General features: G+C 43.1%; 1 protein-coding gene across 3 annotated transcripts in view; it reads left to right on the top strand.

Annotated features, from left to right (window-relative positions):
• LOC146694664 (leucine-rich repeat and fibronectin type III domain-containing protein 1-like protein) overlaps positions 1 to 22,970 on the top strand; it is a 417,321-nt gene that overhangs the window by 62,968 nt on the left and 331,383 nt on the right. The gene's annotated exons all lie outside the window — the stretch shown is intronic.

The following is a 22,970-nucleotide window of genomic DNA, read 5'->3' as shown; positions in this document are numbered from 1 at the left end:
CCAATGGATTTACTTTGCCAAATGGATCATCGTGGCATTGCCGTATTGGTCCATTTGGTCGATCTTTGTTTTTATTATTTATTATATTTTATTTTCAGATGTTACAGACGGGACAGACAAGAGTGAGAGATAGGAAAGGGAGAAAGAAAGAGGAAGGAAAGGAAAAACAGAAGGGGGAGGGACAGTGAGAAAGGGGGGGAGAAAAAAAATAAAAATCTCCTGGATCACCTGTTGAGAGAAGAATAGAAAACAAGCAAAAAAAGACAAAAAAAAAAGAAACAAAGCAACATACTAAACACAACACCATCGCATTAATCTAGCTAAGTGTAAACAGCAGTAAATACTAAATATTCAATGTTGTTGTGCAGCACGCAGGACTGATGTGCTTCGAGGTAGCAGCCAAGAAAGGTGTAATTTGGGTCTACGAGCAGTGAACACCCGTGTGCATACCTGTGTGGATCAGCGAGCTTGTATTCCAAAGGTTTCTCCATGTAACGATCTGCTAGGGAGTGTGGGGGGGCCACAGCCCCGTCCTCCAGGGTGTGAAGCAGGTATGGAGGAGATCAAAACTCCAGACATCCAGAGGCCCCCAGAACACAAGAGACCATGGAAGACCAACAGAGGGGCAGCCGCGCCACTGTTCCAGTAAGAGCTGAGGAGAGTCCCAGATGAGGGCTCACTCAGCAGCCGCGGAGCAGAAGTCAGGGGGAGTTGCAGTGACGCGCCCGTGAGCTCCGCCGGCCGCCAGCTGTGCCTGAGTGACCGAGCCCCAGGCCGAGAGGCCGGGGGCACCCCACCCCCGAAGGGGCCCGAGCGAGCCCCAGGCTCCAGGCCCCGATAAGCGGCCGCCAAGGAGTGAGCCGGTGTGTACCTGGACGCCCACCCCCAGACACAAAGAACCACCAACGCACCGACACCTGAGGGAGTCCGCCACCGGCAGGGGAAGTGGTGGTGGGCGGAGATAGGCCTCCAAACCTTGGAGGGCCTGAGGTGTCCCCAGAGAGGAGGCGTCTGATACCCAACCTGACATATAGACACAGACATACAGGCACACACAGACACAAACATCCATTCCCACCCTCATGCTCTCATATGCACTTACTCCACACTCAACCAACGTGGAGACAGACATAAAGAGACGCTGTACACACGATCACAAGCGTACTCTACAAACCGGGTCAGTATTCCTTTTCATCTTTATCTACCCTACAGATTTCTTATGCTTGACCCCCGTCCACCCCAGAGTTTCTCTCCTTTCCTCAGAGCAGAATTAAGATTCCAGAAGCCGACACAAAATGCTGCCTGAGTATCTGGTGTTTTTTTTTTTTTGTTTCTGTCTCTCTGCTGTCATCCGAACAAGCTCTGCATCACATCAAAGTGCACATTTGGCAACAGTTACAAAACACACATTTGATATCCTCTGTTTGTATTACTACAGAGTTTGATCTCGCATAATATCACAAAGTGCCATGACGTAACTGGCAGAGCAGAACAGTGGATGTGGTAATCCTGTCAGCGCTCGGTGGATGATTGTAATGTTGTCAAACTGTGACCGGGTTTGTCTTTGGGATGATAAAAGTATCGTATGCAAACCAGAGGAAGGAATTTCACACTGGCTGTCGGCCAGATGCTGCCGTGTTCTGCTCTGCGGTTTCTTCTGGTCAGCGTGTTTTCTGCACTCTGTTCTGCATCCATATACATATAGATATATCTACATATCTGTCAGCACAGTTATGTTAAACAAGACAACTCCTAAATCGCTTCATATCAAAACGTGGATATTTATACACGTGAGATTAGACTGTTTTTGAAATGACTGGTAGTATTGGTTATGACGTCTGTATAAACAAATGTAAAACATTTATTGGTTCCAGTCTTTTAAACATAAATATTGGTCACACTTGATAAAACAGATTCATGAGCAGATTAATTAATCAGTTAAGTGCAGGCTTGTTAAGTTTTCTGGTTAATGCTGGGCTTTATCCAGGTGTGATTGATCAAGGTATATTTAAATTTGTTACACCCCAGCCCAGGAGAAACCGGTGTGCAACACAAGGGAAAAAAGAAAATGCCCCCACACTCCCTGCTCTCAAGGAAGCAAAAACTGCCACAGAGTTACAACATCCAGTCAGTTTATCAAGTCCCAAAAGGTAGCGGGTGTCAGGGTGAGCATGGCCCAGAACAACAAACAAAACTCTCTAGAAATGAAATGCAACCTGCTTACCTACATGGAAAAACCCCAAAAGAAAATACAGGTCTCTCACCTGCCTCCCCAACCAAAAACAGGAGACAAGGTTCCAAAAGAAAATGGCTTCTCACCCCTACAGATACTGAGTAAAAGTATTTACAACTATTTACAACAAAACTATTTACAACACAGCAAAAGCTTCTCATTCCAGAACACAGATTCATACGCAGCCGCATGCACAGTTCGTTGGGAACAGGAAGTAGGCGAGGGGTCGCGCCGGTTCAGAAGGGTCCTCATTTATAGCCAGCCTCTCCCAGTCCTCCACCAATGGTCAGCCTCCACCTGGAACTCACATAACATCAATGACACAGGACACAAACTATGCCACCCTGTGGTGTTGCAGACGAAAACACAGTGCAAAACATCCATAACACTGAATCATAACAAATTATAGAAACATTACGGGTCATACGTTGCTTCAAGGACAAGACATGAAGAGCGCAGGTCTTGGATATTTGGAGTCGAAATTTCTTTCAGCACATGTTGAGTTGGATTAGAGTTGAGTGACAGACGCATTACATTGATTTTTAATGAGGAGTGATCCACTCAGGTTTCATATCTCTGCATATATGACACTACAGGCTTTTAAATGTTGATGAAGATGTTAATTATAAGCTGCAGCTTCGCGTTTAGTTCAAACAGTAACTCCAGAATCGGTGATGAGAGTACAAACGGAGACCGCAGCCTTACCAGTGTTAGGGTTCAACGTGCAGAAGTGTTTGTGAGCAGGACACAGAACCACAGCTGACCACACAGCTGATTTTACTCCAGCTGTAGGAGGAATCAATTCCGACCCCCCCATTTGTTTGCAGTGTTTGTTAACATATGCAGGTGAGAGCATGCCTGCACTCGTCCTAATAGCAAGAGTGCAGGGATGTTCCAATAAGCGGACAGATTTAGCTGGTTAAGACTTTGCTCCTTACAGATGCCTGCAGGCCTGGATTTCTGCTACGTGTCGAGTTGGGACACAAATAGAATGAACTCGCTGTCACGCTGGGCCTCGGGCTCCTTAAATCATGCTCTCCTGTCAGGTTAGGAGCCCAGAAGAAACAAGAACAATATCCCAATAATATGACCTCCTTTAGCAGTGCTGATCTGATTACCATCACCTCTGATTCTTACAAAGGAGCCAGTACTAGTCTATTCAAGACAGAGACACGATTACAGGTAGAAAAACCTTAAAATGTGTTAAAAAGGGAAGGTGCACTGTAGCTGACAACAACATGTTTGTTACTAGTTACTGCCATATCAGCTTATAACCTGCACAGTGTCTTGGACCTGCTTTTTTTCTCTGCTTTTTCAGGAAGCAGGTGCACTTTAGCACAATTAAAGACTATATTATTATCGATGGTAATGTTATTGTTATTAAAGATGTTATCTACTTATTAGCATAAGCTATCTTCTAACTTCCAGTCTGTCACTCAGACTGTAGTTAGGTGTCACTGTGACCCTCTGGTGGTCTCAATAAAGGAGCTGATGTTATAGACAGGGGTGCACATAAGCGCAGGCGCTGTCAAAATAAAAGACGCGCACCAGATAAGAAGTAGCAACGTGCGTTTGCGTGGATATAAAAGGCAGTGTTTTTGTCCACTAGAGTGGGATTTTCACGGCATATTCTGCAGAAACATTGCTGTGCGTTCATCATTTGTTTGAAGCCAGCTCACCTCCTGCATCCACTTTTCCGAGAATACGCGCTTCTTTTGCGGTTCGGACTTCTTCTGACATGTCTTTGGAGATGGAGGAAAACCAAAGTAATTGCTTAAAGGAGCTTGCTTCTTCAGCGTCTTTAAGAGTTCTAAACAAATGTCTGTCCTCCTCCAGAAAATCTTATGTACGCAAACGCGCGTTGCAACTTCTTATCTGGTGCGCGTCTTTTATTTTGACAGCAAGTGCGCACCTGCGGACCACTTATACGCACCCCTGGTTATAGAGTCAATGCATAGGGAGGCAGTCCAGGTAGATGGATGGGAGGGCCAAACATTACCTGTGGAGATCATTAATTGTCAAACTAATTGTTAGTTTTTTGTTGATCCATCAGAATTCTTTCACATCATGATCACCATCACAACTAAAGTCCTCCGTTCTAACCCAGAACCTGATCTTTTGAATAATTTAACCAAGTTGTTCCTGCTGCTAAATTTAATAATAAATAAAGTAGGGACACTAATTCAACTGTTTGTTATATTCAGAGAGGACAAATACAGCCATTAGGTTGGATCTTTGCTGTGCTGTTTCACAAGTTTGAACCATTTTCAGGTATTTTAGTGTTTCTCAGTCATTCTCGATTGGCCTTCCTTGGAGTCAGGAGATGTCCTACGCATGTTTGTAACAGTTCGACTGAAGAATTACTTTTGTTCAAGGTTTTAATGATTCTTTGGTGTTGGGACAGCGGGTCTGTGTGGAAGAGGGGGGCATCAAAACTTGTAACTTGTGTTTTTCCCTCAAAGCCAATGCATTTGGTCTCTGTGAGAAATCATTTGCATGTAGAGTTTTTAGAAAATGCTTTGCAAAATCCATTTAAAGTTACAAATGTTAAATGGTGAACCCTGTAACTGGTGTCTTGCTGTAGATTCGACACCATTCTTTCAGCTGTGCAAAGAAATTCGGATTCGCTGTTTGCCGGTGTGCTGGACAGGGGAACGAACGTTCCCTGCAGTTGTCCTCTAAGTGTAGTCTTGGCTGGGCTCTACTTTGCTTTAGTACATTCTTCTGGAGTGACGTAGGGGTCACCTACATTCTCTACGCTTGTATCTGCCAAGCTTTCATGCTCCTGTTTCCTCTCATGCTTGACTTTTTAACGTGTGATGGGAGCACCAGGCTGCAGTTGTACTGCCTGCACAAAAAGCAGGTCAGTGGTGAAATGAATGTTGTTGCTTTGATCCCTGCACTGGTATATTAGGACAGCGTTGCAGCCGAGTCAGGCCTGAAGCTAAACAGGAGAGCCGTGACGTGCGTTAATTCCCACAGTGCCTCAATCAGTAAACAGTAACACCGCCCGCGCTGGCACAGTAGACGAGCTGTACGGCATCTGGCTGCTGCAGGAAATGGAAAAATAAAATGATAATGATTAATAAAAGAGCAAGCGTTTTAAATTCGATGAATGGGTAACGTTTCAAAAACATGGATAACCAATGCATTCCAGTGATCTCAGTATTCATCAGGGTGTAATGGAGGAGGAAAAACAGCGCACCATATGGCATATTACGCTAAAATATGGGCAGCAAAGCAGTCTTAATGTTCCTGCTTCCTCCCCGAGGGTTTTACCAGCGTGGCCCTGTTTTGGAAACACGTTTTCAATTTAAACCTGACATACACCATTAGCTACCAAGAAAAAACACCAACTTTTGACTTTTGGCTCTTTTCTTCCCCCTCGTCAAACCTGAGCTGTCCTCCCTCGTTTCTCGGTAAAATGAAATTATACATTTTGTTCCCCCGTGGATGCCCAGGCTCCCTCCGTGCCTGCACCTTGTGATTCTACGAGCAGCGGCAGCTTTTTCACGCTGACGGTTTTTATTCATGCAGCCTCTCTGACCCCATGACACAGATTGTCTATCTGGCTCTCCAGGAGGCCTGGCTGTAGTAAAAGCTAGTAATGTGGAGGTAATTAGTGGGATTTTTAGCCATGTCCTGTTTCATCCTTATGCAACAGGACAACATGGTGAGAAGTTATTTCATGAGGACTGGTTTGCTCCAAAAAAACCCAGACTTTTCTCTAATTTGGTTTTTTTTTTTTTTTTTTTTGTTTACATCACTTTGAGAATCTCCACCACAGAGTGCTGCTGTTTTAACTCGACACATTTAGATCGTGCAGTGTGATTACGTAGTTCAGCCTCAAGCTTTATGGTTCAACTAACCTTCTCAGGATGCTTTCATATTTGCATAAGCAGTTAATGGAAATAGCAGGTTGATACGATGTGTCTAAGAATTATAGGAATTAATTCACAAAAATCCCTGATGCTCAGGCCCAGTGAGGGTCCATTAAAGTCTAATAGACAGTGTTTTCTTTTCATTAGCCAACAAATTTGGATAATCAAATTCAACCAAATACTGCCATTATACCTTACTGTTTAATATGAACTTACATCCAACAGAGTATGTTTTTATTTTCCAGTCAGCGTGGCGGTGCACTGGTTAGCTCCGTTGCCTCAAAGCAACAATAAAAGAAGAATGGAAGAAAATGAATGGATGGAGGATGGATAGACCAAACGTACAGAAAAAAAAAATTGAAAAGTTTCTTACTCATTAATCAAATAACAAACCTTTTGAATTTGAGCCGCCACACTGGACTCTGAAAAGTCTGAAACTAATCAAGCACAACATTCAGTCCTTAAAACTAAATTTGGCATTTTAATCAAAATATATAGCTTAGTACTTTACCATTTCTTTAAAAATTCATGGATAACAAAAATAAATATATTTTAAAATTAAAATGTCAATTTGATGAAAGAGTTTGCACATCCAGGTGGATTAACCATTACAGTCATTTTTGGTAATGACCAGTACTGTTACTTTAGGGTAGCTGCGGCATGAACCTGGGTGTTTATCTTATAAATTCGTTAAGCGCTATACATCCCATTTAAGTTCGTATCAGCTTTTTACACAGTTATTTGTACTCTGATGAAGCCCAACTGCTGTGACTTGACCACCTCATCTCTTGCTATACTTGATGATGCACGCTTCATTCACAATTTTTTCAAAACATTTTTTTTTAGGATTTAACAAACAAACCGTCCAACTTTGACTGTCAGAAGAGCTTCAAGCCTTTAAGGCAGGAGTTCTCAAACTTTGGGGGCCAGGGTCCCTTATCAATCATAATATTCAGTCCTTATGGACCCCGTTTATAATCCTCATGTTGATCAAACTCTGAGTGCTTTGTGATGAGACACTGCTTTAGCTTGGCTGGCTTCATTGCTTCGCTTGCTAACACTTGCAGACACAAACGAAGGAATATGTGTGTGTGTGTGTGTGTGTGTGTGTGTGTGTGTGTGTATATATATATATATATATATATATATATATATATACACACACACACAGCAGCTGGATAGCGTAGTGGTTAGACTACACGCCTTTGGAACAGAGGATCGCAAGTTCGATTCCTGCCTGGGGCGTCTGTATCCAGTAAGGGTCCTAAGGCTAGACCCCCTATGCTAAGCAAGCCTACCGCAGACATGAGTGAGACAGATAAATATGAAGGCATGCCGGCTCGGTCCGCGTCAGGTGTTGAGGAACCAGGGCACCCTGACGAAAAGTGGGCTACTGGAACAAGAAGGCATCGTTGGGCAAGAGACGAAAACAGGGCGTTGTTGGAATGCTACTACGCAAGTAACCCCGGCGGAAGGGGCTACATGAATAGGATGAGGGACCTATGGATTCTTCGATACCCAACATCCACAATGACGGCGAAACAACTAGTAGCTCAGTGTTCCAACATTCGAAAGAAGGGACTGCTCTCACAGCTAGAGATTGACGAGGTACAACACAAATGCTACGGCAAGGAGGAGTCAGGACGCCAGGTCAGGAGGGCGATATCATCACCCCCACCCGAGATTGGGTACATAGCCCCAAGTGCGATAGGAGAAGGATCGTTGAGTGCGAGAGGAACTGACCTGAAAAATAGGATCATGGCCAAGCTTGAAACCTGGATCCCCCGTAGCCGGTTACCAAGATTACGTGAAGTACCCTCAGAAGGTCTGCTAGATGATGTTAATGCAGCACTACGGGCAATACCTACAACCACGATTACCGACACTAACAAGCTGATCTACAATACGGCAGCGGTGATCAGTGAGATGCTTGGCTACAAGTTGAACAGCCACAAGGGGCAGTACCCTCCATGGAGAAGGAGGCTAGAGGGCAAGATCAAAGTAGCACGGAGGGAGGTTAGCCAACTAACGGAGTTGCAGAAAGGTGCGACAAATAAGGTGCCTAAGAAATACAGCAAGCTGTCCATACCTGAGGCCTTGGAAACTGCCAAGCAAAGACTCACAGCCTTGGCCAGCCGCTTGAGGAGGTACACCAGAGAGATAGAAGGCAGGAGAATAAACCAGCTGTTCTCCACAGAACCAGCAAAGGTGTACTCTCAGTGGCAAGGGAACAATAAGAGAACAGCACCACCAAGGCTGGAGACGGAGCAATACTGGAAGAGCATATGGGAGAAGGATGCAACCCATAACAGCAATGCTCAGTGGCTAGAGGATCTGAGGGCAGACCACAGCGACCTCCCTGAACAGGGTCCAGTAACCATCACAGTGGCAGATATCCAAGAAAGGGTCTCCAGTATGAAGAGTTGGACAGCACCAGGGCCCGACATGGTTCACGCCTACTGGCTGAAGAAGCTGACTGCACTCCACGAGCGTCTGGCAGCACAAATGAACCAGCTGCTAGTTAACGAGAGACACCCGGAATGGCTAACTGAAGGCCGGACGGTCCTGATCCCCAAGGACCCCAAGAAGGGACCGGTCCCCTCCAACTACCGACCAATAACCTGCCTCAGTACTACATGGAAGCTCCTGTCAGGCATCATATTGGCTAAGATGAACAGGCACATGGGTCAATACATGAGCGGGACACAGAAAGGAATTGGCAAGAATACCAGAGGCGCAAAACACCAGCTACTGGTAGACAGAACAGTCAGCCGAGACTGCAAGACCAGACTGACCAACCTGTGCACTGCCTGGATTGATTACAAGAAGGCCTATGACTCAATGCCCCACAGCTGGATACTGGAATGCCTAGAATTGTACAAGATCAATGGGACCCTAAGAGCCTTCATCAGGAACTCAATGGGGATGTGGCGTACAACACTAGAGGCCAACTCCAAGCCCATAGCACAAGTCACCATCAAGTGCGGGATCTACCAAGGAGATGCTCTGTCCCCACTGCTGTTCTGCATAGGCCTGAACCCCCTCAGTGAGATCATTAACAAGACTGGCTACGGATACCGACTACGGAACGGAGCAGTTGTCAGCCACCTCCTGTACATGGATGACATCAAGCTGTATGCCAAGAGTGAACGAGACATCGATTCACTGATCCACACTACCAGGCTATACAGCAATGACATTGGAATGTCGTTCGGACTGGAGAAGTGTAGTCGGATGGTAACAAAGAGAGGGAAGGTAGTCAGAACTGAGGGGATTGAACTATCAGAAGGCAACATTGCAGACATAGAGGACAGTTACAAGTACTTGGGGATCCCGCAGGCGAATGGGAACCATGAAGAGGCCACTAGAAAAGCTGCAACCACCAAGTACCTGCAGAGGGTCAGGCAAGTCCTGAGGAGTCAGCTGAATGGTAAGAACAAGATCTGGGCCATCAACACGTACGCCCTGCCCGTGATCAGGTACCCTGCTGGGGTAATAGGCTGGCCAAAGGAGGAGATAGAAGCCACTGACATAAAGACAAGAAAGCTCCTTACCATGCATGGAGGGTTTCACCCCAAGTCCAGCACCCTGAGGCTGTACGCTAAGCGGAAGGAAGGGGGCCGGGGACTGGTGAGTGTCAGCACCACAGTCCAGGATGAGACAACGAACATCCAAGAATACATTGGGAAGATGGCCCCAACTGACCGAGTGCTCAGTGAATACCTCAGGCAGCAGAAACCCAAGAAAGAGGAGGGAGACGAGGAACCATCATGGAAGGACAGGCCCCTGCACGGTATGTACCACCGGCAGATAGAGGAGGTGGCTGATATCCAGAAATCCTACCAGTGGCTGGACAAAGCTGGACTGAAAGACAGCACAGAGGCACTAATCATGGCAGCACAAGAACAAGCTCTGAGCACAAGATCCATAGAGGTGCAGGCTGTGTAAAGATGCCCCAGAGACAATCCAGCACATAACAGCAGGGTGCAAGATGCTAGCAGGCAAGGCATACATGGAACGCCATAACCAAGTGGCCGGCATAGTGTACAGGAACATCTGTGCCGAGTATAATCTGGAAGTCCCGAGGTCAAAATGGGAGATGCCCCCAAGGGTGGTGGAGAATGACCGAGCTAAGATCCTGTGGGACTTCCAGATACAGACGGACAAAATGGTGGTGGCTAACCAACCGGAAGTAGTGGTGGTAGACAAACAGAAGAAGACGGCCGTAGTGATCGATGTAGCGGTTCCGAATGACAGCAATATCAGGAAGAAGGAACACGAGAAGCTGGAGAAATACCAAGGGCTCAGAGAAGAGCTCGAGAGGATGTGGAGGGTGAAGGTAACGGTGGTCCCCGTGGTAATCGGAGCACTAGGTGCGGTGACTCCCAAGCTAGGCGAGTGGCTCCAGCAGATCCCGGGAACAACATCGGAGATCTCTGTCCAGAAGAGCGCAGTCCTGGGAACAGCTAAGATACTGCGCAGGACCCTCAAGCTCCCAGGCCTCTGGTAGAGGACCCGAGCTTGAAGGATAAACCGCCCGCAGGGGCGTGCTGGGTGTTTTTATATGTGTGTTATCCAACATTGTCTTTATCTTGGACAACATCCGCCTCTCCGACACCACCTTGTGGGAGTCCAGCTCCATCCCCACAACATTACTGGCCTTACGGATCAGTTTATCAAGTCTGTGGGCATCTGCTGCCCTCAGCCTGCTCCCCCAGCATGCAACAGCATAGAGGATCGCACTGGCCACAACGGACTCGTGTTTATGTGTGTTTATAAGTCTGTATTTGTTTAACTAACTGCTGTTATGTCACTGTTACACCTCTACTAAGCTTTGTTACATTATTACAGTTATCACATATTTATTATGTGTTTATTGGCATTTAATTATGCACTTATTAAAAGCCAAGTCTGGCCTCAGTAAACTCTATTGTGGTTCACCTCGTGGGAAGCATTATTGCCGTGTCTAAACTAAGCAGCTTTAGTTTGCTGGCTCGTTGACGGCTTCAATATGGACTGAACTGTATGTGAGAACGATTTCCAGTTAAACTGTTATATCCATAAACTCTACACGTCTGGTCCTTGATGTGCATTAACAAGTCCCAGTGTGGCCCTTCATGAAATTGAGTTTGACACCTCTGATACACACTGATTAACACTTAACTATGGACTTATTAACACTTAACTAGCATTTGTTAATAAAAAGCTTTATCCACCCTCTGTTTTTATATCTGCTCGGGCTGTTTAGATTCATGTCAGGAGTAAAACTGGTGTTTAATACCCATTAGAGGTAGAGTTTAACTCCCATGCACTGTCTTGATGTGCACCTTTATTTTGATATTCTAGGCATGTGGACTGTCTGTTGGCGTGTGTCGCTGTTTGTGGTCCTGACTTCTCCTCAGTGGTTCTCAGCCAGTTGAGTGTGCATTTTGGAGCCACAATCAGATTAAGGCTGAGCATCTCCTTCTGATCGCTGCTCTCTGCTCTGCACCGCCAACTCAATCTGATCTGGCCACAGCCTCAGGCCACCTCTCTGATCAAACACACACACACACACACACACACACACACACACACACACACACACACACACACACACACACACACACTTAAATATAGAATGGAGGTTCACTCACACACTGCACACTGCACACACACAAGCTCCACAAATACATTCATACATACTCACAATTTCCTTTTTTGAGTCCTTTGAATCATTCATGAAGAAGAGATGGCAGAAATCAACACAGAATCAATCTGGCACACACACACACGCACACACACACACACACACACACACACACACACACACACACACACACACACACACACAAAGACGCACACATAGAGACTCACGCATGCATGGGTGCTTTCAAAACACACCCAAGGCGTGTGCCGCATCCCCTGAGTCACACACACAAGCATACACACACAAAAAGTACTCAGGCCAACCAACAAAGACGCACACCACTTACTGTCTCCCCTCAAACACACACACACACACACTCACCCACGCACACACATGCTACACCGCTCACTTTAACAGGCTGTACCTTCGGTGGTTGGATGCTGCAGCTCATAGTGAGTGTCAGCAGCCTGACTGTCTGGGAGCACAGGGGACGAGAGACACTGAAATGGACTTCTTATGCCAGGGAGAGAGAGAGCGTGGGCTGGTGTGGCATGCAGTGAAAGGGAGTAGATGAAGAGAAGCAATCTGCTGTGAGAGATAAAAGGAAGGGGAGAGAGGGCAGCGGAGGGTTGCGTTACGTGGACACATGGGTAGAATAGACAATCGTGTGCTTTTCAGGCTGCAGACACAGGGAGTGCAAAAGGAGTAAAAACGATCAGTTTAGATTGGACGTATTTCCTGATTTATATGGCGTGCAGCATGGGCTTATGTTCTCCAGTGACTTTGAGCTCTCATACTTGATGTAGTTGTGTGCAAACATTTTTTCTGTGTAGTAACAAATTATGAAACATTTCAAGTACTCTCAGGTTAAGTCCGACTTGCAAACAGACGGCAGGTTCCTACCTGTCCAGGTTGCTGACAACTCTTGTTGTAGTGCTGTTCCTCTGCCTAAATATGGAAAACTCTAAGTATTGCTTTCATTAATTTTTCAAATTAAGTTCTATAATGTAGAAATAATTCACTGGAAGTGTCTTATAGACTGAAAGAATGCAAGAAATTGCAATAGAGTATCATCAAAATGTATTATCAGTGATGCAATAGCAACACTGTGTATGGTCATTGTGGAGATACTCACAGATATATTCACTTTAGCTTCGACCACAGCCGATTATTGGGACAAAGGTTCAATGTGGGGTCTGTCTTGTTGGATATTTATGTTCTGGTTCAAAGTCATTGCTTCTCAGTGCTGCTTTCTATCTCTATCTTATGTTTTGGGATTAAGCACACAAAGGACTTCCATGTGAACAGTGCCACGCAGCTACATGTAAAAAACACTTCAGGTCTCATACATACATCCAGGCTTGTTTTTCTGATGCCATATGTCACAATAACATGTAAAACTAAATGGGAAACCAATTTATCTCTCACAAACATGATCTAGGTCATTTTGGGCCACTTAACACACGTACATGTACAAATACAGTTACAGACCCATACAGTTTACAAAGGTACTTCATACACATCCAGTTTCAAACTGCCTCCATCTCACTCTGTGATACTTTAGTGGCTAGGACATATACTGCAAGGATCTGTTAATATTAGTTAGAACAGTTAACATGATGCCCCAGCCATACACAAAACTCCAACAAATCCACACAATAGATTCATTATGATTTTAACATTTTCAAATTTAAAATCGCTACTTTTGTTTGTCTCAGAATGAAGTTGTACCGGAGTAGACAGGTGATCCTTTCTTCAGTTTGCTTAAGGGTTTCTCTGCAACCAACAAATGTGTAGTAAACACATAATCGAGTCGATTACAGTGTTTACAGCCTCTAAGTGGTATATTCATACCACCAACAGGCAGGTCAGCTCCAGGGTAGCCACAGTGGGGGACTATTATGTCCTCTGTATAGCAGAAAACTTTAAGCACTGTACATACACTGAGAAGTTAGGATGAAATAATCATGTGAAAAGAAAAGGGGTGGTGGGACTTTGCAAGCTCTCTTTATATACCACCATGCAGGATGAGTTCTGGAGGAGGTCAGAAAAAGAGAATAGAAGGGGAACGTATGCAAAGAAGAATAGAGCTGAAATGTGGCGCGATAGAAAGGCAGGAGATACGTGTATGGAGAGAAAGCCTGTAAGGCATGTATTTTACACAGGTGACGCAGAGGCCATGGAAACAGATAAGGAGAAGAACAGAGTACAGCTGCATTCACACTCTGGCTTCGGGAGGCTCTTACTCTGTTGTTTGTTACATTTACGAGCTGCAAACAACGGCTCATTGTGAGACGGTTCGTTCAGACAGGCTCGAAGATGAAATTCATCATGGCTCTAATGAATATGTTTTCATACCAATCTGTGTAATAAAACACTAAAAGCAGAGCTTTTAATGTGGTCACGTTCAGCCTGCACCTGTTCCATTGTCAGTGCCAGTGCTAACTTCATAACTGCAGTGAATATTCATGCCTGGCCACTTTCACTGCAGTACAACAAAAATAAGTGCCTTTGTTACATCTTACAGTACTTTTCCCCTGCTAGCAGTTGTTGCTACTTTCTGTAATGTGGCGGTCCACAACCCCTGGGCCTCGGACCGGTACCGGTCCGTGAGTTGTTTGGTACCGGGCTGCGAGAGTTGAGGCTCAGGTGTGAAATGTATGGTTTTCAGGGTTTTTATCGGTTTTCAGCGTTATTTTGTTATCGTTTTGATCGTTTACTCTGTTTTCCTGGGTCTTTTCACGTGTGTTATGAATAAATTTTCTTTTTTTCGGTACCGGTACCGGTCCGTGGCGCAAAAAAGGTTGGAGACCGCTGCTGTAATGGACTGCTCAGACAGTTTCTCCTACCATAACCAAAAAAGTTTCATAAGCCAAACATTGTAATTTAAAGAAACTTTCCTGTAGAAATATAAGATGCGTATATATTTTATTGGTATTGGAAACAAGTATTTGATTAATTATCAGTAAATTTTTACATTAAAGATGTCAAATATATATCCAAAATATTGGGAAACCCCTCTGTTACAGCAGCCAAAACAGTAACACAACCAACAACAAAATAAAGTATTAGGTTCATAAAGTAAAGCATCTCAATGAAACAAGAATATGACAAAACTAAATAGCTTAATAAAGTGAAGTTACTCAAGTAGAAAATAGCTTAATAAAATGAAACGGTATCAAAATAAAAATAAAGTCGCTCGTTAGGGAAACAAATCTAAATAAAACAATCTGGCAACGGCTCCATAATGTAAAACAGCTCAATTACAAAAAAAGGAAAGGAATCAAAGTAGCATACTAAAAGTAAAGTAAGTGGCAGATGGCAATAAAGCGTCTCAGTATATTCAGAGTGTAACGTGCAGTGAGCAGTGCAGGGTGGCATGAGAGTACAGACAAGCAGGCAGCTGTTTGCAGCATTCACCTTTATGATGTCACAAAGTAGCCATATCACAGGTTTTTATCACCTTGTCTCGTTAATATTTTGCAACATTTTACAACCTCAAGTATGGAATTAACAACAGATTATAGACGGTTAGTGTGCACAGTCCACACCTATGATCGGTGTGGACATACAGGTTTGTATTAACAGCTTCATTTGAAGGACTAATCTGTGTGCTTTTCCTGCTTTATCCAAGCAAAGATAATCAGCTGGTGAGGCACAGTGAAGATCGGGGGGGGTTCACGAGCTCCAGCTCTGTACAGAGACTGGCTGCTGTGACAGGATGATAATAGTAATGACTCACAGTTGTGGCCCCATGTCATATTACGCGGGTCTTTAAGAAGGATTTATGTACCCTTCATTAGCGAAAGCATTCCCTGAGAGGGTATGGACGGTGTTTGGGGGTGCGATTGTCTCGCCTTTGAAACGGTCACTTAACAGGACAATTCTGTCATTTACTGTCTTTAAACTGACTTTGATGCGTCAAGAAGGCAACAAAACAGCAATAAGACAGAGTCTGTGTATCAGGGTTTTTTTTTTCAGCCTGATTGAGTTGACACTTACAATCTGTTCACGACTGTATTGCTGTTAACTGTTATAAAGCTCGACCCTGTGTGGTCCTGAGAACTGAGATTATAACTATTCACCCTTTCAGAACCTGAAATCTGTGTCTAACAGCTGATCTGAACGATATGTAGACGAACATAAACCATTACTTTCAGATCCTGAGCCAGCCGTGTGTTAACAGAGATACTGTTACGGTGTAATGTGCATAAATCCACGCATCACTCTGGGTTTTTCTGCAGTGTGTGAATTAAATTAGAGTTGCACTTGAGGTGCTGTCTCACATCCTGCAGTTAGAAAGCCCAGATATGATGGAGGAATGTTACACATATGGTTTGTTGGCTTTGCAAATGATGGTGCAGCTGCTATAATGTGGTGACAGAGAGGAGCAGCAAAAGATCAACCCCAGCCATCATTAACTCATTTGATCACAGTTAGAACTTCATGAGCCGTACTTCATGCAAAGTGTCTCAGAACAGAATCTCGGAAAGTTTGTTGTTGATTTGGGTAAATCACGTGCTTCAAACATTTGGGTTTAAAAAAAAACAACACAGAGAAGCTGACGCGCTTCAGGAAGGCAGAAATAAATCTCAAAGCTGGTTGTTTTGTTCGTACATTATGCTACTTTATTGTAGTATAATAGTATAATTGTAATTCTTTAAACTGAGCTTTGGCATGTCGACATCATTTCAGATTATTTACTATTGAACTTGCGCGGCAATATTTAAAGGCAGTGCTAAGTGGATGGGTGATTTAACTCATAAACACATGATAATGTATGCTGTTACATTTGAATTTGAATGTCTGAAGAGGAAATGGTGTGTGTGAATATTGTGTATATTAATTTAACACTCAGTCATTAACGTAACACATTAACACAGTCTTATTAATGGCTGAATTTTGCCTGACATATGTAACAGCAGCTATCGAAGTAAATACAAGAAAAAAAAAGCAACATGAATGTTGCTGTGTCTGTTCAATTTCAGTTCAGTTTGATTTTATTTATATTGAGCCAAGTCACAACAGCTATGCACACTACTGAGAAAAAGACAGGTGAGAGTCTGTGAAGGTTCTCAGTCATCCAGGTCATCATAGTCTGAGGAGCTTGGAAAGAAAAGCGTCTGGACCTCTTTAAATTGCTTGAAGACGTTTCACCTCTCACCCGAGAAGCTTCTTTAGTTATAGGGTCAAATGGTGGAGAGTCCACCATTTGACCCTATAAACACACTCCTTCCTTCATTAACATTAGTTCAGTTCTGCTCTGTTTGATAATCTCAGTATTATTATGGAGCAGGAATATGTAGAGTGGACAGAGCCAAAGTCTTGGCACTCTGCTCACAGCTTTGAGCAATCCAGCTGTGCCAATTACACACTCATTCTCATAGCATCTCTCTCCTCTCATTCCAAACAAATAAACAGTGCTAGCAGCAACTGTCACACACATAGTGTATCAGCATCAAAAAAGATGTGCTTTTTGGGAACATATTTAGTGCGATTTACAGTACATTGCCTGCCTCAAGTCTCAGTAACTCTCATTTCTATGTGTTATTATTTGAAGAAGCAGATGAGTTGGCAGGCGATCTGTGTGGATTTATAAATTAGATGGCAATCAATTTCCAACCATTTGCAATCTGTTTGAGACTGATGGAGACGGCTCGCACAACCTGTGCAACTTCCTTGAAACCAAACGTGTTTGGTCACTGTAAGCACGTTAATGAGTGCAGTTATTTTTTGTTAGTGGTTCTCCTTCAGTACTAGTAGCAACCTGACTTTCAGTCAGTTTGAGTCTAAGTTCTTTTGTATCTGGATGATGTATATTTTAACATCACCTGAAGGCAGATTTGAATACCTGATTCCTGTTATGTGCTTTTCTCACAGGGTCCTGCAGTTAAAGGTTCTTTTTTACATTTACAACGCACACCTGAAAAAGCCCCTTTTGCTTATGAGGTTTTGTCTTCTCTTAACCACTGAACATCTAAACCCGAACTACTTGTAAGAATCATAGCATGTTAAGTTAGATGTGGCCAACATGGCCAACTGTTGGTCCATCATGGCATTTCCCGCTTTTAGGGTTGTCATAATTCAATTTTACATCCAAGAATATGTTTTTTTACATTTAAAATCCCAACCAATGTTTTTTTCACCAGTGGTTCTCATTATTTAACCTGGATGAACAGTACAGTAGGAATACACTGGCATTAGGTTTGATAGACACTTTGAAGCCCATCTTCTGGGCATTTCAGTGACAGTATGCAAGCTATTTGCTGTTTTTCTACTCACTGCTTTGTGTGTTAGAACCAAATTATTTATTACTTAACACATAACATACTTTAAGTGGGACTAGTAATAGTAGCAATATGATATTCTAATTACATTTTGTTTAATACAAACGAGTAATGCAACTAATGAAGTTTTAAAACTTAGAAACATTTTTCACAGATGTAAATGTAATAATGGTGGTAGAGTCAGGGGTTCAATGCCCAGCTTCTGAGCTGCACGGGTTTATTGTCAGTGTTGGTGGTTGTACATGTAGCACACGCACACTTCGTAATTTGTTTACAATATAAGAAGCACACGTGTGTGTGTGTGTGTGTGTGTGTGTGTGTGTGTGTGTGTGTGTGTGTGTGTGTGTGTGTGTGTGTGTGTGCGTGTGTGTGCGTGCTTGGGCCTGCCTGCCTGTCTGTTGGTTCAAATGCTAATACATTCATGTCTCAGCACTTCTCTTGTTTACTTCTTTACTTATACTTGAAACTATACACTATCATCAGCATAAAAACTTTCCGTGCTGCATGCCATTAGCCCATATAGCAACTTTTCTATTTAAAAGGAAAACCACACAATAATTTTCTATTAGTCCTCCCTTGAACTCATATCTCCTCCAGCTCAGCTACTTAGCATCAAAGTGTGCTTGAACTTTTCAGAGCCTTCCTTTTTAGCCATAGTCTTTAAAAGGGCCTCAGCAGTAATGACACCACACAGAGGAAGATTTAATAGAATATGGGCTGTATGGGTTGTGTAGAAGGTCCACAGATAATTGTATTAGGCAACCATAGCCATGCTTCCTTCACAACAATGCACAGGCTTGGCCCTGGTCCACTCTGAAGTTTAATGTGAGGGCCCTGACCTGGTGACATCTGCAGCGCTTCGGGCACCAAGTGTGTTTGTAAGGAATCTGTTATTTTTTCTGTATTAAGGCACAAAATATAGTAGCTGGTGGTGGATGCTACTAGAAACACATTATGTGCAACATGTAAACAGATTTCAGCCTAATCTGTGTCTTTTTTGTGTGTGTTTTTAATTCTGTCCTGCCTGGCAGCTTTTGCAATCAGACTTATGATCTTAATGCGCTTGTTGTGCCAAACATGTCTCGCTTTTCCAAGATCAGTTCTTTAAATTCTCTGTTAGCTCCTCTTGTTTGTGTCTTTCTTTTATCCGCTTATTTCTTCATTTCCATTTGTGTTATTTCAGTTATTACATTATATGTGGTATACAGTATGACAATGTCTAAGGCAGGACAGGAAGGAAAGGAGAAAAAAAGGTAGGGATAATAGGGGAAGATGTAATAAAAGGATACAGTACAAATAGAAATGCACACTGTATCGCCAACTGCAACAAAAAAAATTGGAAATGCTTCTTCTGGTGTGTGTGTGTGTGTGTGTGTGTGTGTGTGTGTGTGTGTGTGTGTGTGTGTGTCTGAGTATGAAAAAGAAAGAGAGACAGAGAGTGTCAAATGTGTGTGTGTCTTTGTCATGAAATGTACTTGAAATTGAGAAGCTACAGTAACACTAACCAGGAGTCAAAGGCAGATAGAGATGGATCCACGAGAACCGGGCCATGCGCAGCCCCCAGGAGTACCCAAGACCTAAGGCCACACATCTCGATATCGGCACACTCATCCCAGCAGGAGAAAGAGAGAGGCTGCAGGTGTGAGCCGAGATCAGGGACCCATGCAGGGCTCCAGGCAGTAAGGAACCCTCCCCCTGCCACCCGGGACCACCAAAGGAGCACATCAAAGACTACACTAGAATATCCAGCCATGCTCCGTAGCCGGATCTGTGTTGCTTGGGACACTTTCACTTTAGTTATGACACAAGAAAATGGTGCCATGATGTCAACTTGGACAGGGTTATGACCTGAAATCAATCAAGGTCAAATGTTTTGCCAAATAACTGCTACTCTCCAAGTAAAGAAAAACTTTGATGGACCTTATATAGGCGGTACTTCTCCAAATCTCAGAAAGGCATATTGTAAAGTTGAATTGTTTAAGTAAGTAAAACAAAAATATTCATCTGAGCAGAGCAAGCAATACTTACTCTGGGAAATATGTGTCAATTAAAACATGCCAAACTGAAAGCTTACATCCCATAAAGGCGTTGATTGTTTGCATCCAGCCTGTAAAGTACTGCCACCTGGTGGCCACAGTTGGTTATTGTCTCTGGAGGCTAGCTTGTGTCTGAGCCACTGGAATGTGTAGTTGTTGTCATTTTCATGGGCATGGCAGCATTCACCAGTATTTAAACTCTAAAATCGATCTCAGTGTTAGTACAAATACATTCCTGTTATTTATACGTTGAACTCGTTGGCTTTAATAAAGTTTATTGTGTCTTGGTTTTATTTTAACAGCAGCTGTTTTTCTGTTATGTTATTGCCAGGGTTTTAATAGTTTTGCAATTTTCATTAGTTTTTATTTTTATTTAGTTTTGACTTCAGATTTTCAATTTTATATCAGTTTTAATTAGTTTTTACCAGTTGTTTGCTAGTTTAGTTTAGTTTTTAGTTTTTTGAAAATCCTTAGTTTCAGTTTAGTTTTGATTAGTTTCAGTTTAGTTTTGATTAGTTTCAGTTATAGGTTTAGTTGTGTTTGCAATAATTAAGTGTAACAAAATCCCAGTTTCATCATATCAGTCATGCTCTTCTGCTCATCCTTGGGTATGTTGCTATTCCAGCTACCATACCCTGCACCCTGCACAGGTCGCCTGTCTGTCGCAGGGCTAACACGCAGAGACAGACAACTCACATTCCCACCTATGGGTTCTTTAAATAAATAAATAAATAAAGGCAGATGAACAACCATTGATACCAGGCAACTATAAAATGTATATCTTGGCCCCAATGAGACTATTAACTCTTGCAGCACCGGGTGTTCATAATTTTGGTTCAAGTGAATTGATAAACTTTGTGAAGGCAATTGACTCACACAGTTGTGTAGATGTCCCCGTCCTGCTGTCTCGGGATGCATCACGCTGCCTTGCCTGGGGTTAGCTTCTGTTTTCTGGGGATGAGGGTTGAGTGTGCTCCCTTACCTTCTCAAGTTAAGCTAGGTTAGCCTTCTTGTGTGAGCTTTTCAAGTGCACTTTAAGGTTTGTGGGATTTTTTTCCCTTTAGAAATGTCCCTCATAATTTGTCTCTTTCCACTACAAGACACTTGCTTTATCCAAAACACAGTCATATTCAAAGTAATCCCAAATTGGACTCTGGCGCTTTCTCCTGACTTTTCCTGACATGATTCTGCGCGTGGACGGAGCAGCAACACAGACGACTCGACTAACGTGCTGCCACCTGCTGGCATAATGAGACAGCAAGAAAAAATCTGGAAACTAAACTTCATTTTCACCCTTGACTATTGTAGGACATGCACACATCAACGAAAACTAAACACATTTTGCTATAAATTCAGTTAATTTTAGTTAGTTTTGTGGACACTCATTACAGTTTTAGTTAGTTTTCCTTTTTTTGTTTTTATTTTTATTTCCGTTAACGAAAATGTTTTTTCACTTCTAGTTTTCGTTATTTCGTTCGTTTTCGTTAATGATAATAACCTTGGTTATTGCTCAATTATAAGATGATAAAAAAACACTCGGGAGGGTCACCAACAATTTGCCTACTGTTTGTGTTTGCCATCCTGATTAATGGCAGTGGGTGTTACCTCAAAATGAGGCTGAATTACTTCTGCAGTCAAACACCTGGAAGCCTTAGCTTTAACCCCATGATCAAAAAAAACAACAAACAAAAAGACCAACTTTCCCTGTCTTTGTACCTCGAGGCCCTCCAGCCAGGCTCCATTATTAATACACTTGTCTGCTAAATGCTTTATCCATTCTTTACCCAACTTAGTTTAAATCAAATCCCAAAATGTCCCCATCTCCAACCTCATCTCTCTTGTGCATTTTCTGTTCTTGCAAAAAGATCTCATAAGTACCAAAACACACACGCAAATGTCGAGCACTCTGTGACGTTAGCGATGCTATCTTGAGATCAAAGTAGCTGGCTGCGTTTTATAACTCAAGTAGTCCAATTTCATTCAGAAGCAGACACCCCAAGAAGGCTTTTGATAATCTACACTGTCTGATGAGATTTCCATTGAAATAAGTTAGCAAGAGGAAAGGAAAGATACAGAACTGGGAAGTAAATCTGAGAGACGAGGAAATGGGACAATTGAAGGAAGAATGATGGGGGAGTGGAAGAAGATGGCACAAGAAAGAAGACAAAATGGAGAAAAGAAGTGGAGACAAGAAGCTCTGTAGTTAAAGCTGATTGATCAATCTATTTTTGCTCATTTTTTGAATTGCTTCTGTCGCAGCCTCTTTGCTCCATGTCTCCCTGAATCACACTCCATCTCTCATGCCCTCACTTTTCCAGTGTTTATAAGTCATCTGTCAGATAGGCAGACGTGTAGATGGAACAAAACTCGTCCCTGTAATTTATTCTGCTGTTTTTGCCAACATTCATTCCTTCTCCTGCATGATGACTTCCATTTGTCAGCCGCCTCTGCGTCTTTAAAATGAATCCATTTGCCTCTGAGTTGCTCCGTTTCTTTATTGCGAAGAGATGCAGTTTGGCAACAAATGCTAAAAGATGAAATGAGAATTGGTGTCGTGATGACTCAGTGGGTTCAACTATATTCTCGCAACATCAAATCTGACTCATGACTTCCTCTTCTGCCCTTCCTTCTCGCTAACTGCCATAATAAAAATATAATAGGAATGGGGGTAAGACGCCCGCTTTAATTTGTTTAGACCACAGCTTGAGTGCTGCTCTTACAGCCGAAAGATCTTTGCATCAGCTGGAAAATTTGTCAATAAAAAAATCGGTTCATGAGGAATCACAGTAAATAATCAAACGTGTTTAAGCCTTGTGATGTTTTCATTAATCTACTGAAAGGAGCAACAGTAAATGGATCTGCTATTCTATGTGTATGTGCAGCTTGATATGTCAATGTGCTTCT

This window comes from Copadichromis virginalis, linkage group LG14 (assembly GCF_057382275.1).
Source record: "Copadichromis virginalis isolate Kocher_CV1m ecotype Utaka linkage group LG14, C_Virginalis_male_GT1.1, whole genome shotgun sequence".
NCBI classification, from domain to species: Eukaryota; Metazoa; Chordata; class Actinopteri; order Cichliformes; family Cichlidae; genus Copadichromis; species Copadichromis virginalis.
The sequence above is the reverse complement of the archived record's forward strand: the minus strand, read 5'-3'. Positions and strand labels throughout refer to the sequence as shown.